Source organism: Schistocerca piceifrons, chromosome 2 (assembly GCF_021461385.2).
Source record: "Schistocerca piceifrons isolate TAMUIC-IGC-003096 chromosome 2, iqSchPice1.1, whole genome shotgun sequence".
In the NCBI taxonomy this organism is placed as follows: Eukaryota; Metazoa; Arthropoda; class Insecta; order Orthoptera; family Acrididae; genus Schistocerca; species Schistocerca piceifrons.
This window is the reverse complement of record NC_060139.1, coordinates 3,045,095-3,054,577: the sequence shown is the minus strand read 5'-3', so window position 1 is coordinate 3,054,577 and position 9,483 is coordinate 3,045,095.

Sequence of the window (9,483 nt, the reverse complement as noted above, 5' to 3'; positions counted from 1 at the left end):
GGAGAACCATTGGTTTCCGTACCATGTACAGCGTGTCCAGGCGCTATCAGCAGCTGATTGGCCTCCACAGGTGCACTTCTGCGAATGGTTCATCCAACAATGTGTCAATCCTCATTTCAGTGCAAATGTTCTCTTTACGGATGAGGCTTCATTCCAACGTGATCCAATTGTAAATTTTCACAATCAACATGTGTGGGCTGACGAGAATCCGCACGCAGTTGTGCAATCACGTCATCAACACAGATTTTCTGTGGACTTTTGGGCAGGCATTGTTGGTGATGTCTTGATTGGGCCCCATGTTCTTCCACCTACGCTCAATGGAGCACGTTATCATGATTTCATACGGGATACTCTACCTGTGCTGCTAGAACATGTGCCTTTACAAGTACGACACAACATGTGGTTCATGCACGATGGAGCTCCTGCACATTTCACTCGAAGTGTTCGTACGCTTCTCAACAACAACAAAAAATGGTTCAAATGGCTCTGAGTACTATGCGACTTAACTTCTGAAGTCATCAGTCACCTAGAACTTAGAACTAATTAAACCTAACTAACCGAAGGACATCACACACATCCATTCCCGAGGCAGGATTCGAACCTGCGACCGTAAGGGTCGCTCGGGTCCAGACTGTAGCGCCTAGAACCGCACGGCCACTCCGGCCGGCTTCTCAACAACAGATTCGTTGACCGATGGATTGGTAGAGGCGGACCAATTCCATGGCCTCCACGCTCTCCTGACCTCAACCCTCTTGACTTTCATTTATTGGGGCATTTGAAAGCTGTTGTCGACGCAACCCCGGTACCAAATGTAGAGACGCCTCGTGCTCGTATTGTGGATGGCTGTGATACAATACGCCATTCTCCAGGGCTGCATCAGCGCATCAGGGATTCCATGCGACGTAGGGTGGATGCGTGTATCCTCGCTAACGGAGGACATTTTGAACATTTCCTGTAACAAAGTGTTTGAAGTCACGCTGGTAACATCTGTTGCATGATTAATGTGATTTGAAGAGAAGTAATAAAATGAGCTCTAACATGGAAAGCAAGCGTTTCCGGACACATGTCCACATAACATATTTTCTTTCTTTTTGTGTGAGGAATGTTTCCTGAAAGTTTGGCCGTACCTTTTTGTAACACCCTGTATACGAAAGTGAGATGCGACTGGTAAGGATAATCAAGTTATGGGATACAGAGCACACAACATAATTTTTAATGAAGAACAAGAACAAGAATTATCAACATATTTGACTCGCTGTGCAGTTATATATTTTGCACTGTCTAAGAAAGAGGTGAGAAAATTGGCATACGAACTTACTATTAAGTGTCCGCAGCTCGTGGTCGCGCCGTAGCTTCTCGCTTCCCGCGCCCGGGTTCCCGGGTTTGATTCCCGGCGGGGTCAGGGATTTTCTCTGCCTCGTGATGACTGGGTGTTGTGTGCTGTCCTTAGGTTAGTTAGGTTTAAGTAGTTCTAAGTTCTAGGGGACTGATGACCATAGATGTTAAGTCCCATAGTGCTCAGAGGCATTTGAACCATTTTTTAGCATTAAGTATAATTTATCACGAACTCGAACTTGGGATGACAACGAAATGGCTGGTGAGGAACGGTTTCGCATGTTTATGACAGTAAGCTCTGAAGTGTCCGTACGCGACGTGCAAGCTAGAAGCCTGTCCAGGGCTATTAGCTTTAATAAAACTAACGTCGATGCTTTCTATGACAACTTGACCATTGCCATGGATCGTCATAACTTTGAACCCCAAGGCATATATAACACTGTTGAAACAGGCACAACAATCGTTCAAAAACCAGATAGAGTTGTTGCTAGACAAGGTACTCGTCAAGTAAGTTCAATAACTTCAGCTGAAAGGGGTACTTCAGTGACTGTGACTTTTGCAGCAAACGCCATTGGCAGTGTTGTTATTTCTCAATTCTTTATTTTTCCATGAGTGCGTTTCCAAGACTGTTTTGTTAGGGATGGGCCAGTAGGGTCTGCTGGAACTGCAAATCCCTCTGGTTGGATGCAGGATGAATCATACACGAATTTCCAGGAACGCTTCAAGAAGCACGCAAATGTGTCTCCGTCTCATAAAGTGTCACTCATACTTTATAACAACTCCTCACCGCACTGGACTTTTGCAAGAACAATGGCATTGTTTTACTGTCCTTCCCTCCCCATTGCTCTCACAAACTCCAGCTACTTGGTCGATCTGCATGTGGCCCTCTGAAGAAGGCTGTAAAATCGATCTGTGATGCGTGGATGCAAAGCCATACAGGAAAAACAATGCCGATTGTAACGTCTGCTAAGCCCCTCGCTCTGACATCTTCCAACATTCAAACTGGCTTCCGCAAAACGGGAATTTACCCATATAACCGGCATCTGTTTTCTCAGTTCGATTTTACTCCTGCATTTGTAACGGATAGACCTAATCCTGAAAGTACAGCTGAGTCTGCAGTAGCAGACACAACGGTTCAATAACTGGCTATCAATAACTCACCTGTTACAACAATCCAGCAAGAAAACATTGATGAACGTCAAGAAACTTTTAATAGGGTTGGCTACACCACCTAGACTTTGCAGCAGCGTTATCATTCATGAAGTTTCACTGAGATCGTCTACAAGTGCACAATTTTTAATGATGCTATTGCATTTACACCGGAAGCAGTACGGCCATTACCGGAAGCTCCCCCGATGAATTATAATGGGTCTAAAGGGCGAAAAACTAGGAAGTCTACAATTTACACTGATACACCAGAGAAAGAGGAGGTAAGAAAAGAACATGAAGCAAGACTGAAACGGACCAAGGATATAGTTAGGAAAAGATAAAAAAAATCAAAAAGGAAAAAAATAATACTCAGCAGGAAATTTCATCAGAAGAGGAAGAATGCTACTGTATTGTTTGTTTATCACCATATTCAGAGAGCAGATCCAGAGAAAAGTGAATTCAGTGCACCATTTGTAAACAGTGGGTTCACAGAGAATGCACAGATGTTGGTCTTACCTATGTTTGCCACAATTGTGGCTCAGAATACTCAGATTGATCCACAAGCTAAATGATTGATTGAAGAAATATTCGGTTTCAGTTTTTTCTGTAGGTTATGTTTATCTGATTGAAGAAATGTTTTAGTTTATTACTTAGAAGTATCTTCATAATTATTAAAACCATTAAGACTGATTAATGATGGTGCCATAATTATGCATATAACTAGAATAATGATAAAAAAACATGTTGCAATACTATATTTTGTATTATTTGCATGTGTTTCAACGTACCCCAATCTTTGTTTCAATAGCCCTAGTATGGAGACGACTGGAACAAAGCAGATTTTTTTTTTAAATTTTGATTCTTTTTTAAAAATTGCACCTCGGGAACAAAAGTGGTATAGCCGTTTCGCAGCTACAAACACGCTCTTTAATTTGACATATCATCATCGTCGATTGGTTTATAAACAACAATATTATGAACGATAAAAGTCAAATCGTTTCAACCATCCTACACAAGATACGATAGCTTGCCTTGCTACTTTATTCATTGCACACATGTATGGGCTAGCAGAGAGAATGTAGGTATATTTTTTGTAAACATGAACATTAAAAAAATGTTGTGCATACGATCTGAAACCTGAAAATGTAACGGACAAGAACAGTACCGATAAGCAAACAAGTATTGGTTTCGGGGTTCCAGCTTTATTTGCTATAGGTACGAACACAGTAAAAGCGGAACTAAATGGATTACGAAAGCATTCTTTCCGCATCACTTCCTCCTTTTCTTAGTTATTCGAAATAAGTCAACAAAAAACAAGATACATTAACGATGCCAAGTGTGTCGTATGGGCCAGCCGGAGTGGCCCTGCGGTTCTAGGCGCTACAGTCTGGAGCCGAGCGACCGCTACGGTCGCAGGTTCGAATCCTGCCTCGGGCATGGATGTGTGTGATGTCCTTAGGTTAGTTAGGTTTAATTAGTTCTAAGTTCTAGGTGACTAATGACCTCAGAAGTTAAGTCGCATAGTGCTCAGAGCCATTTGTGTCGTATTAGTAGAGCAAATACGCATTTTAGAACCGAAAAACGTTCGAAATTGCCTTCCTGACACTATGTCTTTCGTGTGAGGACTGTAATTTTTAATATTTAAATAGCTGTTGCGTGCACGCGTCAGAAATAACGAACAAGAAGCAATCGTAAACTGTAGTCTGCCAATGTTTTGAGCTATTTAAGATGTCGGTAGGCCCCGCCCATTCTGGTTTCAAAACAACGTACATCGTGTGTCTATAGTGCCATCTCCCTTCTTTTTTTTTTTGCCTCACTGCATGCGGAAATAAGTGCTGTTCTAATACACATGACAGGGGGCAAGGCGGACGAAACTTCAAAGACAGAGTTTCCAGAGAAATTTAAGGAACTGCAGATGTTTGTAGGACACGCTGTGCGACGGATGTAGCAATACATGCAAGAAACGAAGCACTTTTTATATTTGTAACAAATCCATAATGATTATGTGTGGCACATACAGGAAATAAAATTGTGTCTTTCTGATACTTAATGGAAACTAAATATAAAAACCGAAATATCGACATACAGTGGTTGCTATTTCATAAATTATACTTGCTTCGTTGTCATTTGTCATAAGTATTAACAAAGTCCAGCCTATATCCGAGGCCTCTGTTACGGAGAACAAAGTGATGGATTTATTTCCTTAAGTCCTAACAAATGCTAAATGCTTCATTTCTTATGTACCTGTTGTCGTCCTTACTAGATGATGTGCGCCACCTCAATGCGTAGTTTTTCTTCTTCGTATTTTTCAAATGTCAAAACCGTTAGTCTCTCTTCGGTAGTGAAAGTGTTCGACTTAGCCAGCACAGGATATCTTCGAGAATACCCGGTCTCCATTTAAATTCCTTCGCCCATTTCTGAAATGTTGCCCTGGATGGCAAAGACATTTTTCGCTTTCGCAAGCAAACAGCGATGTGCGCGACTTCCAGATCTCTAAGGAATGATCCTGTTTTTATTGGTCGTTGAATTATTACTAGGTACTATGAAACTACATTAATTTCTCATTATTAATCAGATAAACAATAGACAAAAGCGATAAGATATCCGTCAGATAACGCACTTCCAGTAGCCAAATGGTTCAAATGGCTCTGAGCACTATGGGACCCAACATCTTAGGTCATAAGTCCCCTAGAACTTAGAACTACTTAAACGTAACTAACCTAAGGACATCACACACACCCATGCCCGAGGCAGGATTCGAACCTGCGACCGTAGCAATCCCGCGGTTCCGGACTGCAGCGCCAGAACCGCTAGACCACCGCGGCCGGCCCAGTAGCCTATTTCGATAAAATTTAAAAGCAAAAACTCATGCAGTTGACAGAATTCGAACTCTCAACCTTCAGCGTGTCAGGCAAGGATATTCCCCACTACGCTTTTTAACTACCGGGTGATCAAAAAGTCAGTATAAATTTGAAAACTGAATAAATCATGGAATAATGTAGATAGAGAGATAGAAATTGACACACATACTTGGAATGACATGGGGTTTTATTAGAACAACAACAACAACAAATAAAATACAAAAGTTCAAAAAAATCCGACAGATGGCGCTTCATCTGATCAGAATAGCAATAATTACGCATAACAAAGTAAGACAAAGCAAAGATGATGTTCTTTACAGGAAATGGTCAATATGTCCAACATCATTCCTCAACAATAGCTGTAGTCGAGGAATAATGTTGTAAACAGCACTGTAAAGCATGTCCGGAGTTATGGTGAGGCATTGACGTCGGATGTTGTCTTTCAGCATCCCTAGAGATGTCGGTCGATCACGATACACTTGCGACTTCAGGTAACCCCAAAGCCAATAATCGCACGGACTGAGGGTCAGGGGACCTGGGAGGCCAAGCATGACGAAAGTGGCGGCTGAGCATACGATCATCACCAAACGACGGGCGCAAGAGATCTTTCACGCGTCTAGCAATATGGGGTGGTTCTAATAAAACCCCATGTCATTCGAAGCATGTGTGTCAATTTTTACCTCTCTATCTTCATTATTCTGTGGTTTATCAAGTTTTCAAATTTATACTGAATTTTTGATCACCCGGTATATTGGCCAACGTAGTTATTATTAATGCCCCACTGCACCAAACAAAACGTTCAGGTACAAGATTTTAATAGGAAGTTCCACAACATTCATACACTGAATTAATTAATACATCTTAAGAAGACGAAAAAATTAAGTGCTATTTCCAAGCAAAATGTAGCTGTAATACCCAGGAGCAAAAGCTAATAAACATGAGCAACACATTTTATTTATTTCCTGCATAATGTAGCGAGTCATTCATTGTCGTAGAGTAATCCACTATCACATGCAAAAAAGCATGAAATTTATGTGACTGAATTTATTTGAATGTAATTTTTGAGTTATACTTATTCTGAGTGTTATTTATGTACTAACTTTTCGTATTCTCGCTTGCATTCCTGCTTTCTGTAATTTATTCCCCATATCAATTTGGAATGTTTACACTGGGCATTGCTGTGGGTCGTAGCTCCTTTATTGAAGGTAACAATAGGAGTTCGTTTCTCAAATCTCGTTCCTATCTTCAAGCCGAAAATGAACTGACCGCATACGTGCAGTTTTGATATTCACTTCGTCCGCACGTTTGGATCGAATTATCCAGTCATGTGTCAAGTTTTGATCTATTGAAATCACGATAAATAACGGTTGTCGTTCTAGGAAAGTATTAATGCGTTGTGCCGAAGAGCAATTACAGTGACCCTTGCTCATGACTGATACAAAACGAGCTATTTTCTTCGGATCCACATCACAAATCCTGTATTATTCTGAAAGCCCAGTCTTAACAATCCTCAAATTGACTTTCAAGGGGCACAAGGGCGTCTGGGAATTTTTACCTCGCCAAGGGTCAATATGGCCTACGTCCTTTTTCTATATATCTTGGCTAACAGCCTCTCCTCGCAGATTACAGCCTCTCTCTCGACGCCATTCTTTTTTGTTAAGAATGGTTTGATGCTCTTCAGCAGCTCTGAAACGCTTGATTCGTCCATTCTTAGATAATTACGAAAATCATCGGCTCCCAGCTGCCTGAGTAACAGAACTTGAGTAAAATTTCTTCCTACGCATTACCCAATTCTTTGCCGAAAGCCATCTCCCGGCTTCTTTCGACCTTGTTTCCTTACAGCGAGGACAAACCCCCATTTTTGTTTCTATGTAAAACCGAGCAGGATATCGCAAAACACAAACTCAATGAATTTAAGAAAAACAAATTGCAACAACAGGGCAGGGATGTAATCGCTGAGTGCAGTCGTTAGGAACATGTATAGGCTGTCACGAAACTGGTCGATCTGTCGGTCGACCGATAAACGGTATGTGTGTGTGTGTGTGTGTGTGTGTGTGTGCAGGGCCTTTAATGGTCTGCATTTGAGTGTTTCATTAAAGTATTCTAGGAGACAAGGCCTAATGTCCATTGGGTGCGTAAACTTGCGACGAAGCGTAGCACGATTTTGCATGACAACGCACGGGTATAACAAATACGTGCAGAGTAATTGGGACGCCACTACTTCGAACGAACTGGTCGTGCGTCGTTGTGCATTGTCACGCGACCCGCACAAGCTTCAAATCAGTTTGAATTTTCTGAGCCAGTCGCTCGACGTAGATATGGACAGCGAGAAGCTAATCACCATGGTACAAGCACGGAGATGCTTGGGGCACCAAAAGATACTTCAGTGTCACATGAAGAATTTTACTTCCCTGTTGTGAGTTAGAAGGGACAGGTAATTTTCTTCTCTAAGGACGTCCGACGTTACCTGAATGACACCATTCCAAGACGCTAGGTTGGAGGTGCAGAAGATAACTTCATCGCCGCGCAGCCTTCTAGGTCTCCAGGTGACTTTTATCTATGGGGTTACGTAAAGACCGCGTCTTTATCCTTCCTATGCCTGACATCTTGAAAGTCTGCGACATCACATTGTTGAAGCTGTGAATTCGATAACGAGAGACCAGCTGCTTCAAGTGTGGCAGGAAATGAGCCACCATTTTTATATTTGTCGTGTAACATATGGTGCTCTCGTTGAGTGCATAAAAAATTGAACGTTTTTCTTTCGAGGATCGTTGCAATTGTGTTTCAATTTTTTGCAGTTTAGAAGCAATACATGTTTTAAATCTGTTCCTCCTTTTTGAATATCCCTGTATAAACATGTGCTTTTCCCTAGTTTGCCTCAGATTCTTAAAAGTAATTTTATTACGTTTAAAGAATCAGTTCAGTGAAAATTCTTGCTGATGTCAAGGGGCTAGGTGTTTTCTTCCCCTCTCCTGCAAACTGTCCCAAGTTCAAATTAACTACAGAAGAAGGACAGACGTTTTAGTGAAAACGAATATGTGATTGGAGAGTAACACTCAAACCGTTTCGTAGACGACTTAGTCCAGTCAACGATAGAAAATTAGGGGGGAAAACTTGCGTAGTCGCAAATTTTTGTACAGTGGTAAGAGGCTGTGCCTTGAACAACATCCAAAAAATTCCCACCGCTGGGGTATGAGCGTGGGGGTGAGGGGAAGGGCATTTGTAAGGTCACTTTTTAAAGTTATTCTTGAGTAACTCAAAATTGCAGCTTCTAGTGGAAAAGGTCCCCAGTACAAAACTAAACTTCACTGAATTTCCTACAAAGAACGTTCCACGCATTTTCCTCTAGGACTAATAGTTTCCACATTACAGGGGATGGAAAAGTTGCGGATTGTTAAGAATAGTCTTTAATTGTTGATTGTTAAACCAGCTGCATGCCCAGTGTTGCCGGGCATGTTTAATGCGTGGCACATGGGGTGATTGGTCCTGTGCATTGTTGATATTCATAGCGAATGCACGCCACGTGGGAAACTGCAATCGCTTTAAATCGAAAGGCATGTTTGAATCACTAGGTGTCAACTGAATCCATTTGTCCGTCTGGAGTGTAAATATCCTGTGCAAACCACGTATAATTGGCCATGTGAAAAACATGGCCTGTGCAAGCTATTACCTGCCACACAAAGTGATTGGTCCCATGGCTTGTTAATAGTCATAGCAAATGCAAATCGGATGGGAAACTGTAATTGCTGGAAACCGAAGAACATATTTAAATCACTCGGTACCAACGGAATGCGACGAATGAATACGTCTTCACCTGCAGCATACCCCGTGATGATGGTTGCTTGAGCTCGGCACTCGAGAAGGCCCAGTCTTCACTTGATTCCCGTAGTGTTCCGCCACTAACTCCTCACCCATTGAATGAAGGCCATCCCCGTCAAAAATACATCGTACTTAGGCTCTACAGACATGATTTGATTCAAGTTGACCACTTCCCGGACTAAATTAATGTATTACAACAATATTTAAATAAAGAAATGTCATAAACATTCGGTTACACTCAGATCATTTGCAATAAATATAAGTAATAGTTGGTTCATAGACAAATAAGCCAGCATTCTTCTGCAAGTGTGCCTACGAT